The following is a 15099-nucleotide window of genomic DNA, read 5'->3' on the forward strand; positions in this document are numbered from 1 at the left end:
GTCAATGTAAAATTAAAAGAAATGTAGTTAAAGAAGTTAATGGGTGAAGCAAAATTAGCAAACAATTAGATTGAATATTTAAAATAGCAGAAGACGGATATGTAAAATGGAAGGCGACTACGCATGAAGAATGTGGTTTTTATGAGCAAAAAAAAAATTATTAAAAAAGGAACGAGGCAAAAAAAAAGAACAAAGACTTAAAAAGGAAAATTTTAAAAATAAACAAGTTAAAGCCGAAGCCATCTCGAACCCCAACCTTTGCAGCCACCCAACCAATGAAGACCAAATAAATCATCTACAGCAACAGCAACAACAACTAGCTAGATCGCTCGCCTTATTAGCAAGCGAACACGAACAGCAGCAGCATTAACCGACCCAGAGCACCAAAATTGAATCCACACCAACGGCAGTAGCACTGACTGACCCAGCGCACCATCATCATCATCATCATCATCATCATCCACCTCCCGGCAACATTGTACTCGCACCACCCATCGACGCGATTGCACCGAGACTGTCGATGGCACCTAGAATGCCGACTCAGCAGCATACGCGACAACGACCCTTCAACGACGACGACGATAGCAACAAGAATGTTAGGATAAGTTAAACATATCAAGAAATAAAATTAATTCTGTTTCGATCTCGAACGAGTCAAGTCGTTATTTCAAAGTTTCCGAAGTTCTTAACTGGCGCAGTCTAGGTAGGATTGTGCTAATTAATCCGCGTGTGCAAGTAAACTGTGAGTTTTTCCGCTTCGAAGCCAACGAGGGAACATCGTTAGGCGTCAACGCGTTGCCGAGGGAACATCGGCAAATTGAGGATCACCCCAGAAGAAAGCACCCGGTCATTTGCACAACCTTAAGGATCTACATAGAATCGTAAGTAATTTTAATTAATAGTTTTAAAAAAACCCAAATTGGGACAACGCGAGTGAAAAGAGAAAGTTAAACGACTAGCAATAAATTTTAATTAATAGTTTAAAAAAAAACCCAAATTGGGACAACGCGAGTGAAAAGAGAAAGTTAAACGACTAGCAATAAAATCGCATGCTTACACGAAAAATGAGCGAGAATATTGCAGAAAGAATTCAAGAGCTAGAAAGGCTATTGGATCAACAACAGTTGCAGCTCGAAAGGCTACAAAATGGACCACGTAGTAACGTGGAACAAAGGCCTACGGCACCGGTAACAAATTTCGACCCCACTAAAATCCCCGATATCATCAAAATCATTCCCGGGTATAGCGGAGTAGAAAGAGAGTTACCTTCTTGGCTGGAATCAGTCGAGAAGAAACTCGAATGCGCAAAAACTTTTGTCCCTGAAGATAAGCTCGACCTAGTGATGCCAATTTGGCACTCGCTCATCCGAGATAAAATAACGGGAAAAGCAAATGAGGCCCTGCTAATGAGCAACACCGATTGCAAGTGGGAAGCCATCAAAACAAAACTCAAAGAAAGATTTGGTGACAAGCGTGACTTGTCAACAATTCTCAACAAAATACCTTACCTAAGGCAAAGTAACAAGAACGTAGAAGAGTTCTACGTTGAGTGCGATGGTCTGTTGTCAGACATAAACGCAAAAATCATGCTGGATGATAACATGAGATTGTGTGCACAAACTGTCATGGCATCTTATGAAGCTATGATAACCAATGCCTACATCGATGGGTTGCACGAGCCCATATCTTCCTTAACTAGAACCAGTAGACCAGATAGCCTACTGTCCGCCTATCAGCATGCACTAGATCAATCAAATGCAGCTAATAGGAGGAAAGAAAGGACCAAAATCGAAACCAAATCAAACCCTGAACCTTCAAAATACCCTAGACCTCAACCAATTCCATTCCGAAATGGAGTATGGAATCAAACCATACGTCCATCTTATCCTCCAGGTTTTAACCCAAACACACGAGCACCCTTACCTTTCAATAACTACGGAAACAATCCGAATACCCGCCCACCTTATGCCTCGGGTAATAATAATTTCCAACGTGCACCTTATCCTTCAGGAGGATATAACAATATGAATAATCAATCTCGACCTGGAGACCAAACCCAAATTCAGGGAAGCAGGCAATACCCAGCCATAAAACAAGAAGTACCCTCAACTTCCAATTTTAAAAAGTACCAAAGCATTAACGTTCACGATGAACAATCCATCCACGAGAATAACGACTGGATCGATAGCCAAGAGCAAAACTCTAACAATGAGTTTTACCAAGATCAACTGACCCAAGAAAATTACCCTGAGTCGGACGACTTAAATTTTCAGTCAACTCCCAGCGAAGGAACAGAAACATAGAACCTAATAATTTCCTACCCTACATCGTAATAAATACTCCTGCAGGACCTTTAAAATTTCTTATTGACACCGGGGCCAATAAGAATTACATAGATCCAGCAAAAATATCGCCGAAACATATTCAAAACTGTGATGCTACATGTGTGAGCAACATAAGTGGACAATTCCAAATTAATCAAATAACAAATTTATCTGTATTCAAAAATAAAGCCCCATTAAGTTTCAAATTATTTAAATTCCACCCATTTTTCGATGGTTTAATAGGTTACGAGTCTCTTAGTACTCTTCAAATCGAGATTGTAACTTCAACCAATACTTTAAGATTTCCTGAATATTCCATTCAAATGTCTAGGAAATATCCAGACTCCTTCTCAGTGACTTTGAATGCACTAGAAGAAACCCCTATTTCATTGAACATCAATCTAGCGAAAGGAGATTTTTATATCGAACATCCTCTTCCATTGACGCACGATGTGATGGTTCTTCCAGGAGTTTACACTGCCAATAACAATAGAGCCCATGTTCTACTAAAAAACTGTTGTAATTTTCCAGTAAAAATTTGCCCCAACCAAGTAATTTGTTCAGAGCTAAATAATTTTGAAGAGCAACCTGAAATTGAAAAGAATGAACGGGAGTTTATATTTAATTCTTGCACGATTGACCCAAGGTTGAAAAATCAACTTCGCGTTGATCATTTAAACACTGAGGAAAAAAACAAACTTTTGAGTCTTATTTCTAAATACCCTGGTATTTTTTACATTGAAGGAAACGATTTAACGTTTACCAACGTTGTAAAACATAAAATTGAGACTAGGGACGAAATCCCTACTCATGCAAAAAGTTACCGATATCCCTATTGCCATAAGCAAGAGGTGCAAAATCAAGTAACAAAAATGCTAGCTCAAGGCATAATAAGACCTAGCACATCTCCATGGTGTTCACCCATCTGGATTGTGCCAAAAAAGGTCGACGCTTCGGGTAAACAAAAATGGCGTTTAGTTGTCGATTATCGTAAGGTCAATGAAAAAACGATAAGCGATAAGTACCCGCTTCCAAACATCACTGAGATACTCGATAAGCTCGGTAGATGTCAATACTTCACCACACTGGATCTTGCCTCTGGTTTTCACCAAATAGAAGTTCATCCTGAAGATATACAGAAAACGGCGTTTTCCGTCGACTATGGGCTATATGAATACCTTCGTATGCCCTTCGGCCTGAAGAACGCACCAGCGACTTTTCAACGCGTAATGGATAACGTGTTGAGAGATCTAGCAGGCAAATGTTGCCTAGTTTATATGGACGACATAATTGTCTTTTCAACATCCCTGCAAGAACACATAGAAAATCTGAATAGAATATTTAAAGCTCTCGAAAAAGTCAATTTAAAAATTCAGCTTGACAAGAGCGAATTTCTGGAAACGGAAGTTGCATTCTTAGGTCATATTGTTACGGACCAGGGAGTTAAACCAAACCCCGACAAAATTCATGCAATTCAACATTGGCCTATTCCGAAGAACCAAAAAGAACTTAAAAGTTTCTTAGGTAACTTAGGCTACTATAGAAGGTTCGTTCGTGATTTTGCTAAAATCACGAAACCCTTAACAGCACAATTACGCAAGGGCGAAACTGTTGAGCATACGCCATTATTTATAAAAACCTTTGAAACATGCAAAAGTTTGCTTACACATAGTAACATTTTGCAGTACCCAGATTTTGAAAAACCATTCGTGTTAACCACAGACGCGAGCAATTTTGCTTTAGGAGCAGTTTTGTCACAGGGAAATATTGGAAAAGACAGACCTGTTGCATTTGCTTCTAGAACCTTGTCGAAGACCGAAGAAAATTATTCGGCAATTGAAAAGGAATTGTTAGCCATTGTGTGGGCTGCCCAATACTTTCGACCCTACCTTTTTGGTAGGAAGTTCATGCTCTATACGGATCATCAACCCCTAACATATGCATTAAACTTAAAAACGCCTAATTCTAAGCTCGTTAAATGGAGGCTTCAACTAGCAGAATACGATTTCGAAATAAAACATCGACCAGGCAAACAGAATGCCGTTGCCGATGCATTATCCCGAATACCAAGTACAATCAACTTAAACGAAGAATGTTCAGATACGAACTCAGTCCACTCAGCAGACACTGACGTTTCAGAGTTTATTCAATGTACCGAATTACCTATAAACGTGTTCCACAATCAAATAATTCTTAAATTTGGCACTGCAAACTCTGAAACATATCAAGAAATATTTCCAAAAGTTCATCGTCGAGTTATAACCAGAAGTCATTTTGGGACCCCCGCATTAATAAATATTTTTAAAGAATGCATGAACTTCAAAAGGCTGAATTGCATACGATGTCCTGAAAACCTTATGGAGTCAATCCAAACAGTCTACCGTACATACTTCAGCCGATGTAGAACTTTCCGCGTAAAAATTACGCAGAAGATGTTAATTGATATCCCTGATGAAGTCGAACAAGATTTGCTTATAGAACAAACGCACGAAACCTCTCATCGAGGAATTCAAGAAAATCATGCCGAAATTCTGAGAAGGTATTACTTTCCCAGAATGAAAGCAAAAATTAGGAAGTATGTCATTTTGTGCAAAACATGTAACAAAATGAAATATGAAAGGAAACCCTATCAAATCCAGCTAGGAGAAACGCCTATTCCTAAAAAACCATTGGAAATTGTCCATATGGACATTTTTATATCACAGCCGAGCATATTTCTCTCAGCTGTAGATAAATTCTCAAGGTTTGGAACTTTGATTCCAATCAAATCGAGATCTATACCCGATTTAAGAAAAGCATTAATCAAATACTTCTCTCTCTATGGGCAACCAAACCTTATCGTTTCCGATAATGAACCGGCCCTAAAATCCATTGAGGTCCGAGGAATGTTAAACGACTTGAACATTCAACAGTACTTCACACCAGTGAATAATAGTGAAACCAATGGCATAGTTGAACGATTTCATTCAACTTTGGTCGAAATATTCAGGTGTAACAGACATAAATACGAAAATCTCTCTCTTAAGGAGATGTTTCTGTTATCATGCACACTATACAATAACGCCATACATTCCTCTATCAATCTAAAACCCCGTGAAGCATTTCTAGGGATTAAAGATGGTGAAGAAAGACCATTGAATAAGCAACGACTATTACAAGCTCGTGACAAATTTTATGATGAAGTAATAGTCACAATGTCCAAAACCCAAACCAATCAACACGACTATCACAATTCAAATAGAGAAAAACCACCTACCCTCGAAACAGGACAGTTAGTATTCCTTCAAAGTCAGGGGATAAAGTCAAAACGCAGAAATCGTTTCGAACCTGTGGTTGTCCAAAATGATCAAATGCAAACTTTTGTCGATGAGAACAATAGAAAATTACATAAAACTAAAATCCATCGCATAAGGGAATAGCTTCCAATAATTGTCCATACTTCTTTTAGAATCCCAAATTCCGAAATGAACGATCGATCGAGCGACGAAATTTTGTACAGTCTATGCTACGCACAGATTCTCAAAATCTCATTCATTATCAGAGATAGACCTTCCAATCCCTCAAAGGAAGAAGCCAAAGCGCAGCTTTCGATTTGCGAATCGTTGTTCACGCTCGCTGCAGCAGCTGCCCTGCGCCAAGGTATGAGGAGAGGAACTACCAAGGCATTGGTAGACTTAATGGACAAAATTAAAGAGTTCATCGAGTGAAATGTCCAAACTAGACATAAAATTGTAAGGACCGAAGTATTCTACCTAACCACAACACTAATAATACTGAGCTCTCCAGTGGCCGCTAGAATGTCATTGGTTGATGCACATAATAAGCACTAATCTTACTAAATTTAATCACTATACTTGGAATGGTCACTATTCCTTAGCCTTACATTATATAATTTCTACCCGACTAGACTAATATGAATCTCTTTTTAGGTTCCATCCTTGAAGTGGAAAAGACAATCAAAAAGAACACCGTGCTTACTATTCCTTAGATTGGACTAATATGAATCTCTTTTTAGGTGACTAATCTTTGAAGAGGAAAACACGGGAACCCAAGAAGTTGTTCTCTGTAAGTTACGTACCTCATCGAGACACTATAACAATGACATCGACTGTGGTAATACTACTAGTATTCATGACATCGACTATTGCTGGTTCGAGCATACAACTACACGACTTGAGCAACAATCCAGGGTTGGTATCTCTAAATTTAGGACACGGACGTATTCAAGTAGGTTCGCATAAAATTTTTCACGTGATCGACATTTCACATTTAGAACCAATTATTCTAAAATTGAACTCAATAATAAACGACCTCAAAGTATTCAACTTCAGAGATACTATAAAATTGCTCAATAGGAAGCTAGAAACCATTCACGTGATTTACAATAATATTATGCCTCTATCTAGGCAAAAACGAGGCTTATTTGATGGAGTAGGAAACATGATAAAAGTAATAACAGGAAATTTAGATAACAATGACTTATACAAAATTAACCACCAATTTGAAACATTGTCCAAGAAAAGTAATGCCTTAATAACGGCAAACAATGAGCAAGTAAAAATTAATCATAAAGTGCAGGATAGAATGAACAGAATCATTAAGGAGCTGAAAGAACATCAGAAAATAATAGTAAAAAACTTTGTTAAATACAGACATAATTTTATTAATGACAGGAACAACACGGAAGAAATCGCAATCCTCAAAGAAATTTTCAATCTCAATGTAAACCTAGATCTCGTAAAAGAATACCTTTATAATATATTTGAATCAATACAAATGTCTAAAGCAAAAGTTATCTCAAAAAATATTCTCACAACCGAAGAAATATTAGAAGCAATGTCAATTTTGAAAAGTGAAAATGTTACTGTTGATAGTTATGAACAAGCCATTGAATATCTCGAACTGATTGTACTTCATAGCAATACCAAAATTGTATTTGTAATTTTAATACCAACTCTGAAGGACGCCATCTTCGAACATCAACTCATCGAGCCGGTTGTCAAAGAAGGAAAGGTGTTGAATCTATTCGTGAACGAAGCATTCACCAACACTAAGGAAACGTATCTTATAATAGGTGACTGTCAGCAAATTGGAAACAATACTATCTGCAGCAAAGATCGACTAAAGGATGTTTCATTCGACACATGCTATTCCAAAATCCTTCGAGGATTATCAGGTAATTGTGAACTTGTCGAATCCTCGGCAAAAACAGAAATCAAGCAAATAAGTTCCAATTACATTATCATCGATGGTTTGAAAAGTCTGCCAATCACAACAGACTGTGGACTTTCGAATCGAAATATTTCCACAGCCACACTCATTTATTTCAAAAACTGCACAGTGGTAGTTAATCACACATCATTTACCAACATAGAGTACTTTACTCGAGATTCTCCAGTACTAATTCCCTTAAATGGTTTACAAATAACTGGGAAGACTGTAGATACGAACATAACTCTACATAAATTGAAGGAGATACATCTCGATACTCGGAAACAGCTTCTTGCTTTACGCAAGCAACATCAACATACAACAATTGGAACATCCATGGTCATAATAACCATTGCGATAGCATTTGCCTTTTATCTGTTCAAAGATCGTTTCAGTCACAAGCCAAATTCATCGTCCAAAATTGTCGAACCGGGACAGTTCGAACTGGAGGAGGGAGTAGTTAAAGCCGAAGCCATCTCGAACCCCAACCTTTGCAGCCACCCAACCAATGAAGACCAAATAAATCATCTACAGCAACAGCAACAACAACTAGCTAGATCGCTCGCCTTATTAGCAAGCGAACACGAACAGCAGCAGCATTAACCGACCCAGAGCACCAAAATTGAATCCACACCAACGGCAGTAGCACTGACTGACCCAGCGCACCATCATCATCATCATCATCATCATCATCCACCTCCCGGCAACATTGTACTCGCACCACCCATCGACGCGATTGCACCGAGACTGTCGATGGCACCTAGAATGCCGACTCAGCAGCATACGCGACAACGACCCTTCAACGACGACGACGATAGCAACAAGAATGTTAGGATAAGTTAAACATATCAAGAAATAAAATTAATTCTGTTTCGATCTCGAACGAGTCAAGTCGTTATTTCAAAGTTTCCGAAGTTCTTAACTATCATAATACTACGAAAATTACTCAGAGGTAACGAGACCACAACGACAGGCCTGAAGGACGAAAGGATTGTGTTTAGGGCACTGTGGGATTTGTGAATTTATCCTCCGGGTGAGAATTACCCAGCGACACTGGAACGTCAGAGGAGCAATTGAAGACGATAGTGATGGCGAAACGAGATCTACCAAAGAGAAATCATGCGCCAACGTACTCGTATTTGGACTTATAGGATAATATCTCAATGCATCTCAAATTCTCTCAGTTTCCGAGCTGTTAGATTTACAGCACCCAAATTTCCATAACATGCAACAGTGTCGAATTTTCAATACAACAAATACTTTTGTTGTAGCCCACCAAGTTGACACTTAAGCCAATTGACAAAATGGAGATGTGAAATAGCAACAACCGACTTGCGCACATGTTGCACTAGAATGTTAACGTGTGATTGAATTCTCACCACATGTTTTCTTTCCGCATAGCGTTGAATGAAAACTCTACCTTGCTTCTTTTCCCTTCCCTAATAAAATTGTTATAGTTAGTTTGCTTAACGACGTGTTCCGGATATTATCCAAACCATTTGTGGAATAGTTCTATCATTTGGGTTATCATTCGTTTATGGTATTTTTCATTGGGGTTCCATTTCGGTTACATTCGCCTATGTACTTCTTTGTACGATAGCGAGTGTATTGGTTCATGATGTTTTGTAAACCAGACAAGGTACCTCCCACAGACTACTTGAAATGTGTAGAGTTTAAGTTTCGTTAGCTTAAGCTAAAGAAATAAAAATTATTACTAACCGTTACGCTAACCGAAATGCATGCATTCTCCAGAACAAGTATCACAGCCAAAATGTACATTACATGGCTGACCGTGAAGCGGTAGTAAAAATGAGTTAGACAACCAATAGTTAAAGCGAGTTGAAACACCAATAGTTAAAGTGAGTTAAAACACTGGTGGTTAAAGTGATTTTGAACAAGTGAAACCAACATGGGTACCGAGGAATGTAAGGAACAATCCCCCAAGACCATGGGTGACCAAACAGTGACGATTGTGGAGAACCAGCAGGTTCACAACGAGTTTCATGTCAATCATGAACTGAAATTAAACATTATCTTAATAATGCTCACAGTTCACGCAGTAATAGCAGTCGCAAAAATACTGCTGCAATGTATGCGTAAAACCATGGACAAAGTAGCGCAAAATCCCGTGATGACACAAAACGTTTAATCGTTACAAAAAAAAAGTAGACCGAACAGAGTGTGTGTACAACCAAATAAACGTTACTAAATAAAAAATTAAACTGTACAATCTGTTACTGTTAATCGAATCGAATCGAAGTTAAAGCCGCACAACTAGGTTTTAATAAATACGAGCATAAACCCCAAGAACAAAAATACTACGCGCGCGGAGCAGAAGAAAAGTGCAAACGCGTAAAAGTGTAACAATCTAAAATACAACTGCAGCAGAGACCACTGTCGCCAGGAGTCGGCAGGCGGGTTTACATGGAACGTTACGGATGAGTACGGGCGTGCAGCAGCTGGATAATCAACAACATAGTTATAACAATAAAAAGTATTTAAGAATAGTTAAGATAGTGATACAGTATTGAATTCATTTTTCAAGACACATTGAATTTGGTTTATTTTATCTGGATCTTGTTGATTGGAATGGTTATCAACCATTACATTAAATTATATGTTGTGAATGTGTTTTGTCCTTAAATGGAAGATTACTTGAAATTCCAACAATCAAAAAATCAATTAATACCAAGTTGAAAGAAGAAACCTTGAAAACCAAATTAAAACTTACTAATGAACTATATGGCTCAATTTCAAACCGGATGGATCAAGATGAGGAACTTTTATCCGAATATCAACTAAATACCTACAATTTCAACAAATTCTTCTTATTAATATACATTTTAAGTTTTTAAATTTGGAAAATTAGGGAATAAACATAAGTTTTCTAATCATCTTACGCCATCTCCTTATCCATTTAAAGTAGGCAAAGTTAATACTAACGAAATGACGGATCCAGTATTTGACATTAAACAGGCAACAGCCATCGTGCAACCGTATGATAGCAATGCCGAAAATCTTGATTCGTTTGTGGATGCAGTAAAACTACTTAAAGATGTGCTACTAACACAGGTAGCAACGGCCATTAGACTCTTAAAGCCAGATAGACTGGCAAAGCCAGGATTGGTATGCAAAATGATTATAATACCATTGATGAACTTATCAATGATATTCAGCAAAGATGCAAAGGTACACCTCACCGGAAAATATTATTTCTCAAATGAAAGCAATAAAAATGAAATCTAATGAAATCGTGAGAGCTTATTGTGTCAGCATTGAAAAATGCTATGTAAAATTGAAATCAATTTACATAAACCAACAAATACCACCAGCAGTAGCTTAAACAATGGCTCGAAAGGTTGGTATTGATACACTAATTAACGGTATCAATAACCAGGAAGTAAAATTAATTCTGAAGGCTGGAACATTCGCCAGCCTGGCCGAAGCCATTACCAAAGTTAATGAAAACAGCCAAGAAACAGCACAGGGGACTCAGATATTGTCCTTCGCTAAGGTAGCGGGACAACAAGCGACCCGAGGAAATTTTAGAAGAGGATCAAGAGGGGGATATAGACAATATAACAATAATAGGCAAAGTTGACAGTGGCAACTAACTATGGTACTGTTCAGATTGAATAGATAAACGTATCCCCGGATTCGAGACATCAACAAACAATCATGTATACTGTTTCTGGTGTGTAAGCCATAATATTATGGATGCAATAGTTGTCAACTCTGATGGGAAGATCAACTTGATCTCGTAAGCGAAGAAAGATCGCGTGAATAATGCGTTTTAAACGGTATCAAAACGAAATTTTCAATCAGAAAACTAAGCGATGTTGGCATTTCGAACCTAAGCAAAAGTAATGCCATAAACAAAAGAAGCTAGATATGTGGAATAGATCGTAGCAATTTTTAAAGAAACCGAACGGAAGCGTGTTCGAGAAGCTGCGGCTACATCAACAGAGCAAGTTACGATGATGATGATGATGATGATGATGATGATGGATATGCCATTCCCATCCAAACAATAAACAGAACACAAATTCAATCATACTAAACAAACAATTCATCCCCAGGCAGCAAAGCCAACGCCCGGGTAAAAATAATGCAATTATGCAATTCTAAACGAGCCATATGTGTAGCCACTCGGTACTGGACTTGCAGCGCTCTTTCACCCTCTATCCACCGTTCATGTGTTGTCCGAGGTGGTTCGCGCAGCACGAAAGGTTCCGAGTGACAACGCCGGGCGCTCAACCGAAATATATGCAATATAACTGATAATGCTAGGATAAGCATTTTTGTCGCTGTGTGTCCCTCCAGTCGTTTCACTCTTTAATGATATGACTCTTTTTAACATATAGGAAACATTGTAAACCATTGTATAAAAGGAACATGCATTTTAATAAACAGAAATTCTAATTCTAGAGCTGGACTCTGACTGGGTTCACCTCGGTCAGACCAATAGAAACTCTATTGTGATAACAAACGATACAAAATACGTCCGAATCTAAAGAACAAGATCAAGACGTCAAACAGGTGGGGGACCAATAAGTGACAGTGATAGTAAATCATCAAATCTACACATAATATAACTCTCAGCATGAGGTGATTCTGTGGATAATAATAGCAATGGTAGCAACGTTGCTAATTATGAAAATTTAAAAATTAGCAATTGCATATTGCAAAAAGCAAGCGTTTAAAACAGCAAACATTCAAAATGTGTAGAACAAACTTAACATTTTAAAGTGAAAAGGACAAACAAAAAACAGTGTAAAAATGTAATGCAAAGAAGGAAAGAATATATTTATGCACTGAGCGTCATCAACAAGTGCTAATCAATCATTAGAAAAACGAAGAAAAAAACAATACAATGAACATTGCACTGTGTTCATTGTGTAGTGTACCTACATGCTTCCATCAAAATTTAACATAGACACATTAAGCAACGCTACTTCAGTGTCAGCATTTTGGCATAACCAGCAAGTATGAGAACGATTGCCTCCATCGTGTCTCACCGTAAATTGTTCAACTAAAAATGACTCCTCGTCAGCATGTTTCAAGTCAGGTAGCTGGTAACTATGCATAGAAATAAAGACAGCACATTCTAACTCCAACATCGGTTGTGTTTTTCTAGAAAAGAAGTGAAAAAAGAGGAAAAGATAATAGGATGTACTCGTGTACACGCGCAAGCTCAAGTTACCAGCACATTCCATCGACTACGTGGACCATGTGCACATTATGTACACATTTGTTGCCTTCTCCAGTATATCTGATAATAAATAAATTCATTCTAGTTTGAACTACTAACCGAGTCGGATGTAATTAATTATTCTAGCAATCCGAAAACCGCGAAACATCTCAGTAGTAAGTATTTCCGAAGAAATATTATTATTATTATTTATCTTTATTAGGGAGGTTTTCAGCCTGGGGCTGGTTCGCCTCCACCTTCCGAAGAAATAGTAAAGCAGTGTGCAGAACATTTTCAAAGGGAAAAAAGATATTGACAACGTTCAACCCAAAAGAGAACATCTGCGACAAAAGGAGAAATAGAAAGCTAAGGAAGCAATAAGTGTAGCTATTTTCAACTTGGGAGCTGGAGCTGCCCTAAAAGCCGAGAATCGGAATCAAATAGACTTGTTGCTGTGGGATTACGTGGGATTAACAATGAACATTAATGACTACAAGGACCGGATTATGAATTTAATGAATTCAACAGAACCGAGGAGGAGTAATTGGATTCAACAGAACTGAGGATGATGTTAAGCTGCTTCCTTGAAATGGTATCCAATACTTTCTACAATGACGTAGTCGTTAATAGTCTTATTTTTAACAACAAATACTAAATTAGAACTTTTATTTTAGGAAATGGAAAAGGAACGGAAGAGAACAAAAACTAAATAGAAACAGTTCGAAAACTGTAAGTAATTTTAGAATTATATTTTTAACGTGATGGAATGGATGATTTTTTCAAAATTCAATATGTAATAATAAAATTGCATCAAAAATTAATAAAAAAAAAAAACAAAAATATAAAACTTCCACAAGAAAAAACAAAATTATGGAAATTTCAAAATTCAAAGAAGAACTAAATCGTCCTTAAGAGAATCGAAATTGCAAAATGAAGTTAAAATATCATTAATAAACAGATACAAAAAATTACGTGGGAAAAGCTTGAAAATCGTAAATGGAAAAAGTTTAGATAAAATCGCTGTAGTATATACAATTGCAGGGACATTCCTTTATATAACGTCGGTCTCTGTTCCGCAATCTAGTGCCAATCACCGGCGGACATCGATTGCCATCCATTGACGGCAATCGAATGTGCATCAACATCAATACCTGCGTAGGATATCGCACCCATTCAAACACACATGAGCCGGGACCAACGGCTTTACTTCCCTTCCAAAGAAAGACGTGACCAGAGTATGCCTCAGAAAAATCCCACCGACCTCGGCTGCGATTGAACCCATAACCCACTCACTTGGCCAGGCTTCAGAATCATTCAATGAGCGCACTGCCCTATACTCCAAGTTCCTTTCTTTCCAATTCACCCCAAATTATATACTTTGCCCATGGATTAATCACAATGAAATATTGTGACAGAGCACGGTTTTGAGGTTACTCGAGTATTAAATAATATAGATCCTATTTAGGATTACATCTGAAAAATCCAAATTTGAGCAACGCCCCCACTCAGTTTTCGGCTCCGTGGAGTCCTTTGGACATTTGACACTAACCAATAAACTAATCGAAAAAAAGGGCAGACCTTGCGAAGATCTGGGTATCGGCACTCCAGTCATCTCATTCTTACTGTAGTGTTCGACCAACCGAGTGAAACCCGTTTTGCTATTGGGCGACCAAACTGTTATACGCAGGCTTGAAGTTAGAATAAAGTCCTTTTCCTGTCTCTTTTGGTTTGTAGACAGTAAGGAAGACAGACGTATTTTACCTACTAGCGAAAAGTCTTGATATTAAGAACATTTCACTTACATATATGACAATTAAGATAAGCGACAACATGTAAAGAAGACAAAAATTGTAGAACTGTCTACACTGATTGACGACAAATAAATAAAAAGTCAAGATTGGATACCGCATAGTACAAGAAAGCCTTCTTCAGTATAAAAACTCGCTCAATCAAAACGACCCATGTATGCCAAACCTGCTACAACCAAAAGTATAGCTGCTCCAATAAGCGCTAGCCATTGACAGATCAGCATAATTGTTTGTAAACAAAGGTGCAACCGATATCTCCACCCTGAGTTTTGTTGGATTACGACGGTGAAGCACCGCAAAAACGAAAACGAAATTGGGTTCCTTGATCTTCGTCCTTTTCATCTATGACTTGTATCTTCAAATATCATCTGGAATACTGCTCTTTGCCAACGATCTCGTTAACTACAAAGTCGTTAAGTGTTTATTGGACTATGTTATTTTGCAGGCAGACATCGATGTCCTTTCGCGATTGTGCAAAGGGTAGAAGTGTTAAGTGATAACTTTTCCCATCAATCAACGCTACAATGTTGAAACTGAATTAGGTAGCTGTAACGTGCGCAGTCTA

General features: G+C 37.9%; 1 long non-coding RNA gene across 2 annotated transcripts; it reads left to right on the top strand.

Moving 5' to 3' along the window:
* The first annotated feature begins 6998 nt into the window (after positions 1-6998).
* Positions 6999-13893, top strand: LOC135708916 (uncharacterized). 2 transcript variants are annotated; one of them, XR_010518319.1, is made up of 3 exons: positions 6999-13318; positions 13401-13455; positions 13811-13893. It is a non-coding gene; the product is annotated as an uncharacterized LOC135708916 (long non-coding RNA). The 2 variants fall into 2 exon arrangements; XR_010518320.1 differs by having other exon boundaries at positions 6999-12902; positions 12950-13455.
* The last annotated feature ends 1206 nt before the right edge of the window (positions 13894-15099 follow it).

This window comes from Ochlerotatus camptorhynchus, unplaced genomic scaffold (genome assembly GCF_037179485.1).
Source record: "Ochlerotatus camptorhynchus isolate MF236.1 unplaced genomic scaffold, CSIRO-AGI_Acam_v1.1 ptg000341l, whole genome shotgun sequence".
Taxonomy (NCBI): domain Eukaryota; kingdom Metazoa; phylum Arthropoda; class Insecta; order Diptera; family Culicidae; genus Ochlerotatus; species Ochlerotatus camptorhynchus.